This window comes from Myxocyprinus asiaticus, chromosome 13 (assembly GCF_019703515.2).
Source record: "Myxocyprinus asiaticus isolate MX2 ecotype Aquarium Trade chromosome 13, UBuf_Myxa_2, whole genome shotgun sequence".
NCBI classification, from domain to species: domain Eukaryota; kingdom Metazoa; phylum Chordata; class Actinopteri; order Cypriniformes; family Catostomidae; genus Myxocyprinus; species Myxocyprinus asiaticus.
This window is the reverse complement of record NC_059356.1, coordinates 48,352,484-48,368,877: the sequence shown is the minus strand read 5'-3', so window position 1 is coordinate 48,368,877 and position 16,394 is coordinate 48,352,484. Positions and strand designations below refer to the sequence as shown.

The 16,394-nt window shown below is 38.2% G+C and overlaps 1 pseudogene; it reads right to left on the bottom strand.

The window, feature by feature from the left end:
* Window positions 1-9: 9 nt before the first annotated feature.
* On the bottom strand, window positions 10-8,627 carry LOC127451010 (galactose-3-O-sulfotransferase 4-like; annotated as a pseudogene).
* Between the last annotated feature and the right edge of the window lie 7,767 nt (window positions 8,628-16,394).

Genomic DNA, 16,394 nt, shown 5'->3' with positions numbered 1-16,394 from the left:
ACGTGCTAAACAGACATCTTTGACCGTTGTGCGGCATCTTGCACAGGAAATGTGTTAACGAGACACTTGCACTCTGTTCCAAAGCTGTTTCTAGCTTTAACGCAAAAGCATGTTTGGCCCTGTACAGTTGCTTAAGCTTGCAAATTATCATAATTGTTTTTTCAGCATTTCAGCAACAGGTCCTTTTTTGCAAATGACCAATTAACAGAAAAGTGCTGTTCAATTTACGGCAAAGTCTGTATGTTTGAAAGTGGCCAAAATGTTTCTCATTGCATGATATCAGATGACTGTGCAAATACGCTTAATTATGCCATCAGTTCTACAGTTTCACGTGCACGTCACAGATGTTGATCATGGGTCACTGTTCTGTGAAGGAGTGTTCAGTTTCGATTTTATCCAAGAAAGGTGTTCAGTCTACCGAGAGTTTAGAAGTTGCAGTGGGTCCTAGATCTGCCCCAGGTTTGGTCTGACGAAATGCGATGAACCGCTGTTTGTCTCTCCTCTCTTCTGGCCAAGACTAGGCCTAAGACAGTTAGCAGCACCTTGTGGGACCCACCTGGTCAATTTCAAGATTCAGTCTGCCGGAGCAGCTCTCATATCTCTACCGTATTGTTTGAAGTGCAAGTGTGTGACACTGAAGCTCAGGCAACATCAACTGAACACAAAAACCTTGATCTTGTAGCGAGAGGTTTCCCCCGTACCTCGTATCCTACAATAGTGACCGATTCTGTCTGCCACGGGCGCAACAAGTCCTCCAGTTCAGCAGGTGGCACTGCAGCCCTCGACACTCATTTATGCCGAATGCTCTCCGTAGACGCCCTGAGCTTTGCGACCTCTGCGTTTAACCTTGCCAGTTTAAACTGATCTGCTTTCTCCTAGAACACCTGCACGAAGAAGTCATACATCAGAGTGTCTAACACGTTCGACAATCTCAGTTTCGCCCTCATATTCTTGTCCAAATCTGTCACGCTGTTGCTTGCACGAGAGTTTAGCTGAACATAAGCTAAGTCTTTGTGGTCCAGTCCCAGAAGAGCCCCCAAGAGGATCAGAGACTCGTCAAAGTGCTCAGCAATCGTGACCAGGTGAAACGCCTCATCGAGTTGAGACAGATCTTCTGGCCAGGAAGCGTTCCACTTCTGGTTGTTAAGCCCCACGTCGAAGCTCGTGGGGTTCTTAGCTAGACTGTCTCCAGGTTCATTCTAGTCCAAGAAGCTCTCAGGAGAGTCCAGGAACACAGAGAGGGGAGATTTGCCTCGTTGGCAGCGGCTCTGTATGCACTGAAGAATGCTGGGACGGTGGAGGTGTAGTAGCTGAAGACCGACTCAAAGGTCCTAACTGGATCTCGTAAAAGTGTTATGAAGACTGTGTTCGGGGGCGTCACCTGTTTTACCTGCGTCAGGTCTAAACACGTGACTGCAGAGCAGGTCGAACTGAGAAGAACCCTCGGCCGGTTGTTTTGTTTATTATTTTGGGCCAGGGGTCACCCTGCATTTTTTTTGAAAATATTTACTTCCAATAAAAACCAATATTGGATCTTTGATCACTGTCAAACTGACGGTTGTGCGGGGAGAACACCTCCCTTTACTTTTGTTGCGTCCTACCCCTAGGGGACGTAACGGGGCAAAAGGCATCTCTCTCCATTGGGGGTCAGAGGTAGCCTTGCATTCTGATTAAATAAGTTTTTCAGGGAGGGATGGGGGGTTCCAAACACTTGTTTGCTTCTAGCTGAGCCCCGACTCCCACAGTCCAACCAGGGCAAAGGTGTCACACTTACTTCATGACAAACATATCAGTGATTTTTGAAACTATGATAATAGCATACTGATTCTTGAGATAAGAGATAAATCATGTTTAAAATCTGAGAATGGATATATTTGTAGACAAAGGTCTCGGCTAACGAACCATGTAAGGGAACAGGTTTTTATAAAAATGTTTTTTTCTTTCTGAAAATTGACATTTAAGTGACAAACATTCACTTTCATTAAATAATATTGATCAGCGAGTCAAAGTTCCTACATTATGTAACGAGTAATTGATGAGATGTTGGATCTAACTGCAGGCTTTTAATGAAAGATGATGAAAGTGAAACAAACAAACATGAACTCAAATAACAATAAACAAGAACTGACAAAGAGGGAACAAAACTAGAGGGTATTTATACACACAAGGGCTAATGAGGGAATGGAGAACAGGTGAGAACAATGGGGAACAGATGGCAGTGATGAGGGCAGTGCATTATGGGAAATGTAGTCCGGGGGAAACAAGACAGAGGATAAAAACCACTTCAAAATAAGAGTCCTTGGAAACACGACGGAAACACACTGTGACACATTACGTGATATTAAAGTTTGTTTAACAAGCATTTGCAAAAAAAAAAAAAAAAAAAGTGTACAAAATCTTTTAATTGTACTCTTTTGATAATCGTACACCTGTAACACAAATGCAATTCAGTTGGGTTGCTATGGGACGTCACTGGTGACAATCGAACACCTGTTAAGCTAACAGGAGCGTTTTAGTTTTGTTTCCTTACATGTCATCTTCCGAGCATCTTGCAATACAATGCCTTTATGGTCGGAGATCAGAAATATCAAGCAAGAATTTCCCAAAGCCAACTTTGAATGGATCGCAACAATAGCTCCTGCTGGTTGACGTCATAACTAAACCATTTGTGAGCAAAAGCATCTTTCTCCATTTGATTGTCAAAAGAAGTTGTATATCATGCACCCGGTCTCTAAAATTCATATATTTAGATTTATATACAGTACATATGTAAAACGTGTAAGAAATCTATTTAATAAGAAAAAATGGCCATTGTAATTATAGTCCCACATGAACTTACCATGCTTATGAAATGATACGTTTTTTACTGGCATGGTGTAGAGTACACTACTAAGAACAAGGGTAACCTGATGTTAAATATGTATTTTAATAAATAGGTGTCATTAATGTTGCTTTCAATAGGCTGCTAATTGTTATTACTTTATAATTACTCTAATTAATAAACTAATACATACACAATACGCAGAACACTGTTACTAATATGAGTGTAGTAATGTTCACCTTGTATTACCATATATAGCCTACATAAGAATGAATGGTTATTTGTTTTATTTGTGGACTATAATGTGCTTTCTGTGTGTAGTGAAATTGTATACTTAGAAATATAAATTGAAATGATTTGATATCATGAAAAAAGGCACCACCGACAGCAGGAAAAAAAAAATAAATAATAAAATAAAAATAACATAAAAAAAGACATTCGATGTAATTACGGGACACAGTTGTCCAGCATCTGTGAAGAGCATCAAAAACTAGCACAGGTGCAATAACATGCAGTGTTTTCACCAAGTTAAATTGCATAAGTTAAATGTATATACATATTTATGTTTAGCAGGGAAATACATTTACATTGGTTACTCCAGGGATTAGATGATGGAAATGTCCCGCCCCTTGCTGAAACGGAAAATATGACTGGATATTTGCTAACCAATAATGTTCTGATTGGTGGATCAGATTCTGTCTGTCTTGCCCGTGCCATCAGTTGTGCTCCTGCAGCTCAGTGCACGTTGAGAGGGAATCTCTGTACACTTTTTTAGATAAAAAAAAACACAATTCAACACTCAACGGTGCTGCGGCATACTCGTTGTTCTGTCAGCCATACCGGTCATCACTTGTGGGCATACGCAAATCCTAAGAAAGATAGGTGGGCATATGGCGTATGCCCTAGATCAGTGGTTCTCAACTTCTAGATGATCCATGATTAATTATTTTAATCAGACATGTCTAGTTTCGGGCAAGGGGGCCTTCAGATATTGTCTTGGACAGTGGGGGGCCATGGAGTCAAAAAGGTTGAGAACCATTGCCCAAGACTACACTACTGTTTGCAACCCTCTTTGCAAATGTATAAATTACCCGGTTCACAGACTGAATGTTTTTACTACGAGTGTGATGATGAAGCATCATTTTGTGTGCATGTGAGGAGTTGCGTTTGACAGCGGATTAGAGTGTGTTACAACAATAATGTTATGATGGACAAAATATTTAAACTGGTTGTATAAAATACTTTGTAAAGGCAAAATATTCTGAATTGGCAAATTTAAAACGCTAATCTTGTCTCTATGCCTTGTCTATGTTTTGGTGCGCGTTTGACCAGCCGACATCGGTACGTATAAATGTAAAAAATGTCTAATTTCAACGGTAAAAGACTGTAAAAATGCTACAGAAATAAAACGGTAATTTATTAACGAGTATTAACTGTAAAATATACAGTATTTTAAAAGACAATACAGTCGTTTTTAGATGTAATAAGTATGATTTCCTGAACAAGAGAGTACATGTACTTTTTACAGTAATTTATTGTTAAAATTACAGTAAAAAACAACAATCGGGTGTTCCCACAATTCCCTGCATGACCCATCAAATTTCATTATATTTTATGGGAATAGTTATATTTCTTCTTATGTTTAATATCAGTTATGTACATTGAGGTGTTCTGTGTTATATTTGATGTAGTTTAATTAATGTTTACTGCATTATTTTAATTTCACGTGTGTTACCCTGATGGTGTTTAGTGTTTGTGTGAGTGACACTGAGCGCTGTCTGTACATGTTTATTGATCATTGCTCCTGTAAGAGGCACTATTGATGAACTTCATGTCATCGTGCCCTTCTGTAATTACTACAGTGATTAACAAATACATTATAAAGTATAAAGCAGATTTTTACAGTTTCAGAAGGTTAATATCAAGTTTTTTTGTAAATTATGGTCATGTAAATTGCAACAGTTTTAAACTGTAAAATGTACAGGTTGTTCTGTAAAGTTGTTTACATTTTTACTGTATTTGTTTGCATGATTATTCTGGCAACCACAGCTGCCAGTTTATTATTATTTATTTATTTTTTTGTAATATTTTTTTTTACAGTAGGCTAAACCGCTTTGGACTATAAGTCGCAAGACCTTTCAAATAATGGAAAAAACTGCATTTATTTATTTTGTGGAATTTGATCATTTGATCATTTGATCATTTTCCCTGAAAGATTTCGACCAGTGGTTGGGAAACACTGGTCTAATTTATAGGTCAAAAAACACAGGTACAGTATGTTTGCATGGGAAAGTTCTTATTTCCTGTGACATTCATGACTAATAAACTGTTTAAGCCATTAAACCTCAAAACACTAAGTGTCTGTCGTAAGTGATCACTCTGCACTTTCCCTCCAGGCACCAGAAGAGCAGTCTGAAATCTTCATGTCTCTCTTGTATTTTGTCCAAACATCAGCATGTTACTTGCCTTTTATTTATTTATTTATTTATTTTTTTTTTTTTTTGAGTCATTAAAATATATTAGTTGCAGTTTTTCCAATTATTATTTTTATTTTTATTTATTTTTTATTTATTTATTTTTTTCAGTTAATGAGATTGTTTTTGTTTCGTTTTCATTTTGGTATTTGTTAACTATAATAACCTATGGCATGAGTTTGAGATGGGACTATTGATTGTACAACCAAGGGAAGGTTTGTAATCGGTGATTATTTTTGCAATTTGTTTGTTTGACACTAATGGCACAGAAATTACACACTTCAGTTATTTCCCTGGTCACAGTATTTACACTTCTTGCGTACGCAGTACAATGCTGCAGAGTTGAAAATGCAGTGCAGTTAATTATATTTCGAAAATGCACTATACAACTTATCAACGCTTTATGAGGCAACATATAGTTATAATACTAGGTCACAGAGGAGCAGCTACCCATTTAAATAAATGTTGGCGCCCCCTTGGACGTTTTGCAGAGATCTCTTTTTCTTCAGCTCCTGGATTGTATATTTGTTGTATTTGGTGTGTTGTAGCAGTAAATTCATGATGTATGTATTTTCTAATAAAATCCACTGTTAATACTACTCAATCCAAGCTCCTTTGCCATACTATTTTCAAAATACCATGATTTGGGATGCACTAATCATAATCTGGCACGCTATATAGGATTGATAGTATGTGAATGGGGATGTAACCTTAGATGTATGTACAGTAATTGGCTCATGATCCAGCTGTTACTGTTTGCTGTTTAATGTTGGATATTAAAAGGTCTGGTCACATTACTGTGCACATGGGTAATAACTGAGTAATCATTTTGAAGAGCTGTTAATGGTGGATTTGTGGACACAGTAATTCATTTGCAAAGAAAACATATTCAAATTAAATTTGAACTGTTCTTAACTCACAACATAGTATACCTGTATATACTGTCAGCACAACACTAGTCGTTTTCCTGTCTGAATGTAACTATTTTCAGGCCTTCAGATGAGATTTCTTGAACATTTACCAGTGGTGCCGTCTACTGGGTGAGTACTGTGAGAAATGCACTTCTTTTTCCCACATTTATTCACAGTTTCATATTGTGTTAATCTGTTTATTCAAGCACAGGAACGACACATCTCATGCTGTAAATACTTGTCAAATTTGATCAAGATCATTTGCATGTTTTGTGAGAAATGGCATGCAATTACGTGTCATGTGCTTGTATGTAAAGTAAGATTCTTAGAAACTTGTTAGGAGTTCACTGTAAACCAAACCCCAGCTTCACTCAGTATATTTTAATGATGAAACAAACCTGTTCATCTTATTCTTGTGAATCTCATGAAACCTGTCAAGCAGTCATGCTCAGGTCACACCCCCCCCAAACAATGTTCTGTTGTGCATTAAAAAAATGAAACATATTTTTTAATTGTGAAATGATTTTAATGACAAGCACATTTATCCCCCAATTTCTCTTTACAGTAATAATAATAACACATATTATTATTATTATTAATATTATTAAAATCATCAAAAACTACATCAAATACTACCATGGTGTACTTCCAATTGTACTTTGCAAATGTATGTTATAATTTAAATAATTACACTAATAACAGTACAATAAACATTTAAAATAATTTTCCTTAATTGCATTGTATTAATTACATTCATGAGAAATGTCATTTTTTATTATTGCGCTTTAGGGTAATGCAAAATAGATTTTGTGGGGAATGTTTTTAATTGTCTTGCAAATAATGTCAAATGCTTTGTCAAGCAATAGTGGTCTTAAAAGAAATTAATTTTCTAAATGCAAAACCTGATTTTTAATATCTTTTGTTTTTGACGGGGTTCGTGTCAATCACCTGTGTATCCCATACCTGTAGTTCAACTTTGACTTGTAATTTATTTCTGGAGTATATTCAGTTATCAATTCTTGATAATCAATCTCTTTGTTAGGTTCATACCTGCCTTAAAGGTCAGAATTCACAGCATGCACTTTTGAAAAGATGTTATGCCCTGCTCACTTTTAGTGTACATGATGCATGAATGTGTCGCTCATCGGTTTAGTCTCCACACCTCAGATCATCATGTGTTTGAACTGCTGCAGGGGTGTGGCATGCACACTAGAGTAAATTCTGCAGTAAATATTCAAGGAACGACAGGCAGCTCAATCTGTCTGAAGGTGTGTTTCAGAATTTACTTATAGTAAAAGTTTAGTGGCAAGATGTTGGCTATCGATAAACGTGTGAGGTATTTGCTGTTAAAACTGTGAGATCTCTCCACCCTCTGTCATAAAAGATCCTTTGCTGATAAACATTTCACAACCCACGACCCCACAAACACATCAATGCACACTTTCACCTTTAACACATCAGACATTGTTGCATTCTTTAAACTGCTGTGTTACTGGGGCCTGGGTAGCTCAGCAAGTAAAGACACTGACTACCACCCCTCGAGTCGTGAGTTAGAATCCAGCCAGGTCTCCTAAGCAACCAAATTGGCCCGGTTGCTAGGGTGGGTAGAGTCACATGGGGTAACCTCCTTGTGGTCGCTATAATGTGGTTCTCGCTCTCGGTGGGGCGTTGTGCATGGATGCTGCAGAGAATAGCATGAAGCCTCCACACGCACTAGGTCTCCGCGGTAACACGCTCAACAAGCAACGTGATAAGATGCGTGGATTGACGTCTCAGATGCGGAGGCAACTGAGATTCGTCCTCCTCCACCGGATTGAGGTGAGTCACTACACCACCACAAGGACTTAGAGAGCATTGAGAATAAAAGTTGAAAGGTTGTAAAACAGGCCCTACCATTCAAATGCTTAAATAACCTTCAAAATTCACTTACAAATACAAATATCCAATTCCTAAAACTTATTTTTTTAAACGATTTAAACAAATGGCTGTTGCAAATGTGCCTCCAGCGTCATTTTCTATCATTATTTCATTGCTCAAAGTTAGTGATGGTGATTTGAACAAACCTCAAACATATTAAGTAGTTAATGTTCAGTTTAAATAATTTTGCAATGTTTGTGCTACAGACATGAATGATTCCTCAAATCATGTGTCTTATTGAGTATACTAAGAGATCAGACTTACCATTTTTACCTGGAGACCGATGAAACAGATGAAAAAATCCCATAGACTTACATTGAAGGAGGGAGGCTCTCAAGTCATACTGTATCTTGAGACCAGAACATCATGGAATAGTAAGCAACCACCTAGCAGCCACGCAGAACACCATAGCAACCACCTAGCAATTACCCAAGCCACCATAGCAACCATCCAGAACACCATAGCAGCCAGCCTGACCAACATGGCAACTGCCCAGAATACCATAGCAACCACTCTGAACACAATACCAACCACCCACATCACCATAGCAACCATCCAGAACACCACAGCAACCACTCAGCAACTACCAAGAACATCATAGCAACCACCCTGACCACCATAGCAACTCCCCAGAACACCATAGCAACCACCTAGCAATTACCCAAACCACCACAGCAACCACTCAGAACACTAGTTACCACTCAGCAACTACCCAGAACTTCATAGCAACCACCCAGCAACCACCTAGAACACCAAAGCCACCACTCAGCAACTACCCAGAACAACAGAGCAACCAACCAGCAACCACCCTGACCACCATAGTATCTACCTAGAACACCATAGCAACCACTCAGCAACCACTCAGAACACCATAGCAACCACCTAGCAATTACCCATGCCACCATATAAACCACCATAGCAACCATCCAGAATACCATAGCAACCACCCAGAACACCACAGCAACCACTCAGCAACTACCCATAACATCATAGCAACCACTCTGACCACCATAGCAACTACCCAGAACACCATAGCAACCACTTAGCAACACTCAGAACACGATGGCAACCACCCACAACATCATATCAACAACCTAGAACACCATAGCAACCCCCTAGCAATTACCCAAGCCACCATTGTAACAAACATAACACCATATAAACCATCCAGAACAACATAGCAACCACTCAGCAACTACCCAGAACATTATAGCAACCACTCAGAATACCATAGCAACCACCCACCATAGCAACCACTCAGAACACCATAGCAACCACCTAGCAACCACCCAGAACACCATAGCAACCACTCAGCAACTACCCAGAACATCATAGCAACCTCCCAGAATACCATAGAAACGACCCAGAACACCATAGCAACCACTTAGCAATTAGCCAAGCCACCATAGAAACCACCATAGCACTACAGCAACCATGCAGAACACCATAGTAACCACTCAGCAACTACCCAGAACATTATAGCAACCACTCAGAACACCATAGCAACCACCTAGCAACCACCCAGAACACTATAGCAACATTCCAGAATACCATAGCAACCATCAAGAACACTATAGCAACCACCCAGAGTCTCTCTGCAGATTTGTGTGAGTGTGTTTTGCTGTAAGGTTTGTTAGAATAAACACTATTACATAAGCAAACACATGTGTATTCAGTCTTGAATGATGGTAAAATTATTCTTTTCTGTTAGGTTGCATGAGCTGCAGATTATGGCTCAGTGGTTAAGGCTCTGGGTTACTGATCAGAAGGTTGGGGGTTCAAGCTCCAGCACCACCAAGATGCCACTGTTGGGACCTTGAGCAAGGTCCTTGACTCTATCTGCTCCAGGGGTGCCATATCATGGCTGACCCTGCACTCTGACCCCATCTTAGCTGGGATATGTGGGGGGAAAAAATAATTTCACTGTATTGGTGCAAATGTGTGATAAAGTTATTTAAAAAAAATTATAATTATCTCTTTACAGTATAATTATGACCAGATTTAAGTTATTAACAAAATAATCATACCCTCCACTGTAGCCTTCAAATCTCATTCTCTATTCCGTATTTTAAATCTGTGCTCAGTTACAACATGCAAGAATCAATGGTAAGCAACAACATTACACCTGGAACAACATGTTGAAAAGCAGTATTTGAAATTGAATGCAAGTGGCTAGTACACTTACACAAGTGCAAGTATCGTACAAATACAGAAGACTTGGATAATTACACACGTTATGTGGACTACCTTTATAATACATTTATGGTGTTTTTTGAGCTTGAGATTCATGGCCATTATGAACTGTTGCTGTATAAAAGAGCTGTAAAGATTTTGTCTAACATCTCCTTTTTTCCACAGCAGAGACAAAGTCATACGGGTTTGGAACAACATGAGGGTGAGTAAATGATGACAGAATTTTATACTTTTTGGCAGAAATATTTCTTTAATAAGACAGACTTCAAAGTATTTGTGCAGTTATAGTAATACAAATACATGCTTCTTTTTTTACCCAGAATCCTCTGAAGAACAGGAGACATCATGGAGATGAGTGAAACTGAAGCAATCAGAACAAGTTCGTGATTCCTCAGTGCTTCACGAGGTCAGTTAGTGTGTCGGGGGCGGTTACTATGACCACAGCATAATGTGTGTGTGACTCGTGTGTGTGTGTTGTCCCTGTGCAGGTATGTTGGTGTATGTATGTGTGTGTGTGTGTGTTAATAAGTGCCTCTGTAGGGTGTGAAGGAGACACACCTGTTTCACATTTCCACTCCAGTCACGACAAACACATTTTCCACTCCATGCAATAGTCCACAGGACAACTACTGTATATGCAAATGAAAACACACCTGACATATGATATCACACATAACGAACAGGTTACACACATTCCACAAATTTTATAGTGATGTAATACACACAGATTTACATATAGTGTATTCTGATTTAAGTTTAAGATATATATATATATATATATATATATATATATATATATACGGTACTGTGCAAAAGTTTTAGGCACATAAGATGTTTCACAAAAACATTTGTCTTATGATGGTTATTTATATCTTCAGCTTTAGTGTGTCAATAGGTAAAATACATTTTAGACTCCCAAACATTACTTTTGCAAATAGAAAAGATTAGAATAGAAGAACAGGGAGCCCTGCAACAGATGTCATGGCCCCCACAGAGCGCCCCACTGAACATCGTGTCAGTCAGAGATTACATAAAGACACAGAAATAATTGAGACAGCCAAAATAGATAGAAGAACTGTGGCGAATTCTCCAAGAAGCTTGGAACATCCTATCTGCCAACAACCAAGAAAAACTGTGTCCAGGTGTACCTATGAGAATTGGTGCTGTTTTAAAAGCAAAGGTGGTCACACTGAATGTTGATTTAGCTTTTTTATGTTAACTGGACCTTGTATGACATAAAGTGATAAATGAAAACTATTTATGGCATTATTTTTGAAGCAAAACATGTTGAATTTTAAACATGTAATAATGTGTATTTTTATAATGAATTTTTAAAGATTAACATTGAACATCTGGGTCTGGGACACGGCTAAAACTGTCAAATCTATACATAAAAGACATTTATCCAAAATTTATGATGAAGGCCTGGTCAATTCAGTTTTAATGAGACCTTCATATAATAAAAATAAAATAAAAAAAAGTTGTTGTTTTTTTAATAAAAATCAACCACTAGGACATGAAAGTGCCCAAAGTTGAAGAAACACCCAAATATTCTCAAATCGTTAATGAATCACTATTGCTTTTAAATAAACTGATGATAGCTTAGTTGATGTAAATGTGGATGATCTAATCAGCGGAGGACACGGGCCAGATACACTATATGGCCAAAAGTTTGTGGACACCATATGTGCTTGATGAACATTTGACTTCAAAACCTTAGGCATCAATTTTCCCCTTTGCTGTAATAACAGCTTCCACTCTTTTGGGAAGGCTTTCCACTATACTGTATGTAGTAACATGGCTGCAGGGATTTGCTCTCATTCAGACACAAGGCTATCAGTGAGGTCAGGAACTGATGTTGGTCGATGGGGCCTGACTTACAGTTGCTGTTCCAGTTCACCCCAAAAGTGATCATTGGGGTTCAGGTCTGGGCTTTGTGCAGGCCAGTCAATTTCTTTCACGCCAGACACAGTAAACCATTTCTTTATGGACCTTGCTTTGATCACAGGGGCATTGTCATGCTGGAACAGAAAAGGGCTATCCCCAAACAGCTGCCACAAATTTGGAAGCTCACAAAGCCCAAACCATTACATAAAGAAACATTAAGTAATACTATACATTAGAAATATCCTAAAGTATGAAATCAGAAAGTCAACATTGTTTGCAACCCATTTTACTTTCCTAATGTGACGTTTTTCCAAGTGAAACATGATATTTAATGATAGATAAAAATAGTAGGCTGTTTTTTCCATTGGGAATTGATAGGATGGTGTGAAATGTCTTGCTATGACAAGTGGTTGAAAAAATAAGAGGGCTTCATGACATCAGCAGACAAACAAAGTTGTTTCAGAGGCGGAGGCATATTACATTAGGATAAACAAAGAATTTAAACTCTTAAAAATAACATGCACTGATGAATCGTTCATAATAAGACCAATAGCATGCATTAGTAAAGTAAAAAGTGTCAGTTTTGATTCCATGTTGACACATTCACAACATCAAATTCTTAAAGGTGCAATATGTAACATTTTTCATGTAATATTCGCCTTTTTTTGCCAATGTGTGAACGGCTTGTAATGCAACTTAAAAAATGAGCCCTTCCCGGACTTCCTAGGTTGCCTATTAAAGCCTGTAGACTGATTTTCATGCGAAGGGAGCGGGTCGCTTTTGCCGGGAAAATCCAAAGGATGTGACGTTTATGCGCACCCCCGAAAGTCTTGCCTCAGTGTTTCTCTTCCGCTATTCAACAGCGACAACAAACTTCAACACTAGGTAACGTTATCTTAGAGATGGAATCCAGCAAACGTCCGGCTCCAAACACAACACCGACTCCTACACAAACTCAGAGTAAGCCAAAAAAAAACATTTATCTACTGAATCCCGTCTGGCTAAGCGGGAACGTGACCGTGGTTGAGCGAAAACTAGAGTGAACATCAGCAGGGCATTTGATTCCTGGAGGGACCTTCGTTCGGTTTTGGGGATGAAAACCGACCCTGAATTGGCGTTCTTCTTATTGGACAGGTAAGCTTACATAACTGCAAAGCATGTGAAATATAGTGCCATAAGGATTGATCTGTGTCATTTTAGCTAACTTGATCTTGCCTGCACAGTAACTGTCATAAACAATGTTAATCTGTAATTATTCAGCAAGGTAAACTACAATAACACATGAAATGAATGCTAGACAATGTTCAAGATAATGCAGAAAGCTCCATTCATTAGTGTAACGTAACTTGATTATACAGAAAATATATACATTATATTATTATAAAACAATAGTGCATCGATATATCAAAATAATTACATCAATACTGAATTGTGTCAATATATTTATAATGTACAGTCTATTTTATAAACAGCTACTGTCATCATCCACCAAATTTAGCTAACGGCTATTGATAAAGCTGGCTAGCTAGCTAACGCCGACATAGGCTATCGTATAAATGCAGTCAATGTATCATGCAAAGAAAAGTGATTACTTCAAACTACAGTCTCGCATAGTCAGACCTATATCCACACTTTGTTTTAGCCCTGTTCCAGCACTGGAGAGTCAAATATAATATACAGTCTCAAAGTTTGTAGTAAAACAATCATAACTGTGATTATGCTACCTCATCTGTCAGCATGATGCCGGTGAATCACGTTCAGTCTCTTTATACATTAGGTCATTGTTTTGAATGCTCACTCGCTCGCATCCCTATGGAGTGTGTGCATGAGCACGAGCAACAGGTAGCTGCTGCAGTTCACTTAACGGCCACCGGTGTCATTAATAACAAGGGTTTCTGAATCTTACATGCTGCACCTTTAAATATGCAAAATAAATCACATTTGGTGTTGTTTTGACCTCTATCCGCACTTTAACGGGTTGTAAACATTTGCGATACCTCCCAGCTGAAGAATACTACAGTATGTAATGAGAGCAGCAGTAATGTGCATTAACATGCCATCTCGTGTGTGTTCAAGTGACCCCGAGCTATTCTGAGAAGTTTTACTCTGTATGTCTGAGACACAGAAGAACATGTTTGCCATACAGTAGTCAAAGGTCACAGTGCCTATAGAAAACCCTCATAACGTTCAAATGGCTTAATTACCGTCTGTAAGTATGTAGTAAGTGAGTGAGTGAGTGGGTGTCTGATGATAAAAGAGTGAAAGACAATGTGAGAAAGTGTTGTATCACTCGTTTGACTGGATGAACAGCATTCCACACTTCCAGCACACAAACACACTCAGTTTGACACTCATGCACGTACAAATCTGCTCTGAAATTCATTAAACAGGTGCAAATGTCTCTACAGTGACCCCAAAATATTTGGACACGCAAGTGACATTTACAAACATCTGAATGTCATTGCAAGTGTCATCTGTGCTCAGATGAGCTTTTCTCAGAACTAATTTCACTTTGCTCAATGACTTTTAAGCAGCTGGTGTTTTGGTGATTTTTAGTGAATGCAGAGTAACCACAGGTGAAATTTTGTACATTACCCATCAACATGAGACACTAACAACACAAACACATCAGACAAACACAACGTATCACAATATGTTTTGCCTTCTTTTTATATCTATTGCTTGAAGGGGCTTGTGCATTCTCTCTATAAAAGAAATGACATGTAATTTGGTTATCTAATGCACTGGCATTCAGACATTTTTGAGTGTGAATTAAGTGTCCAAATACTTCTTGGGGCCACTGTATGTTCAGTATTAACTAAGCATTAAATAATTATAAATAGAAAGCTGGAATAAAATCATGCATGCAAAAGTATTCATTTTTTTTAAGCATTTACATCAATGTATATTGTGATTGTGAGAATGCTGTGTGTGTCACTAAGCTGAAGGCACAAAACAAAAAAAAACACACTAATATCATAATTTCTCTGATTGAGTTAATTGATTGATTTGTTGATTGATTTGTTGCTGCTGCTGTTGTTGTTGTTATTATTTGGGTGTAAAATAAATAAAAAATGTTTTTTAATTTTCCAAATTTTACAGGATGGTCCGAAATGTTCCCACTACTCAGGTGCACACACACACACACACACACACACACACACACACACACACACACACCACCAAACCTAAGTGGCACTATAATATACATTTTAACATTTTCGTTAATATCTTCACAACAAAATGGTCTAGAATAAAAAATCTGATTCCCTGAGTCAAGCAGAACAAAACCTCTATCTCTGATTTCATTTCTGTCTATAAAATACTAAACGATTTGACGAGAGTTTTATAGAGTTGATAGCGTTTCAAGGTGAACCAAACGCGCAAGCTGACACATGAGACGAAAGTGTCACAGAAGCGACACGAAAGGACGTGGTTGCTTAAGAAAATGTGCTTTTCATGTCGCATTTGCATTTAGGTTTAGGTTAAAGCTTTATGTTAGGGAGATACGTTTTACTTAATAAAATATCCATCTAATATTCAACTTAAAACCCTTGTCTGATTACAACACCATTTCACTCGCTTTTGGCGCCCCCCGCTGGACATTTCACTGGAAAACTGCAGCCAAGTGTTTAATGAAGCACATAGTTTCGTTTTGCAAAAGTGTTGCCACGGTCGTGTAATATTCATGAGATCAGGCTGTAAAAAAAATTTCATGAGGGTCTCTAGACAGTGCATGCAAAATTTCGCGAGAATCGGAACAACGGTCTAGGAGGCGTTCGGAAAAGTAGTGGACAGAATACCTACTAAGTAACTAGAGTATTTAGTACTGGAATTACTTTGTCTCTGACAGATCTGCTCTATCAAATTTATGCACTTTATACAAGAGTGTGTATGCAAATGCAAGCACTAAGCCAATGCATTGCCAATGCACGGTCCAGTTAAACATACTAAACGTGCGGTGGAAAAAAAACTCAGTACAGAAGGGGGCGATAGAGTTACCTTCAAACATCTGTGCCATTAAACTGGATGTGTTATTATTCAGGTGTGTTGCTATAAATATATTGACATAAACTCACTTGCTCTGCAATATTCTCCTCAAAGTGTTGCTCTACTTAAAAGAAAACTTAGCATAGAAGTGGACAGTCCATTCTAATCTCGCTATAGCACCCCTTGTGGCAACGTTGAGAA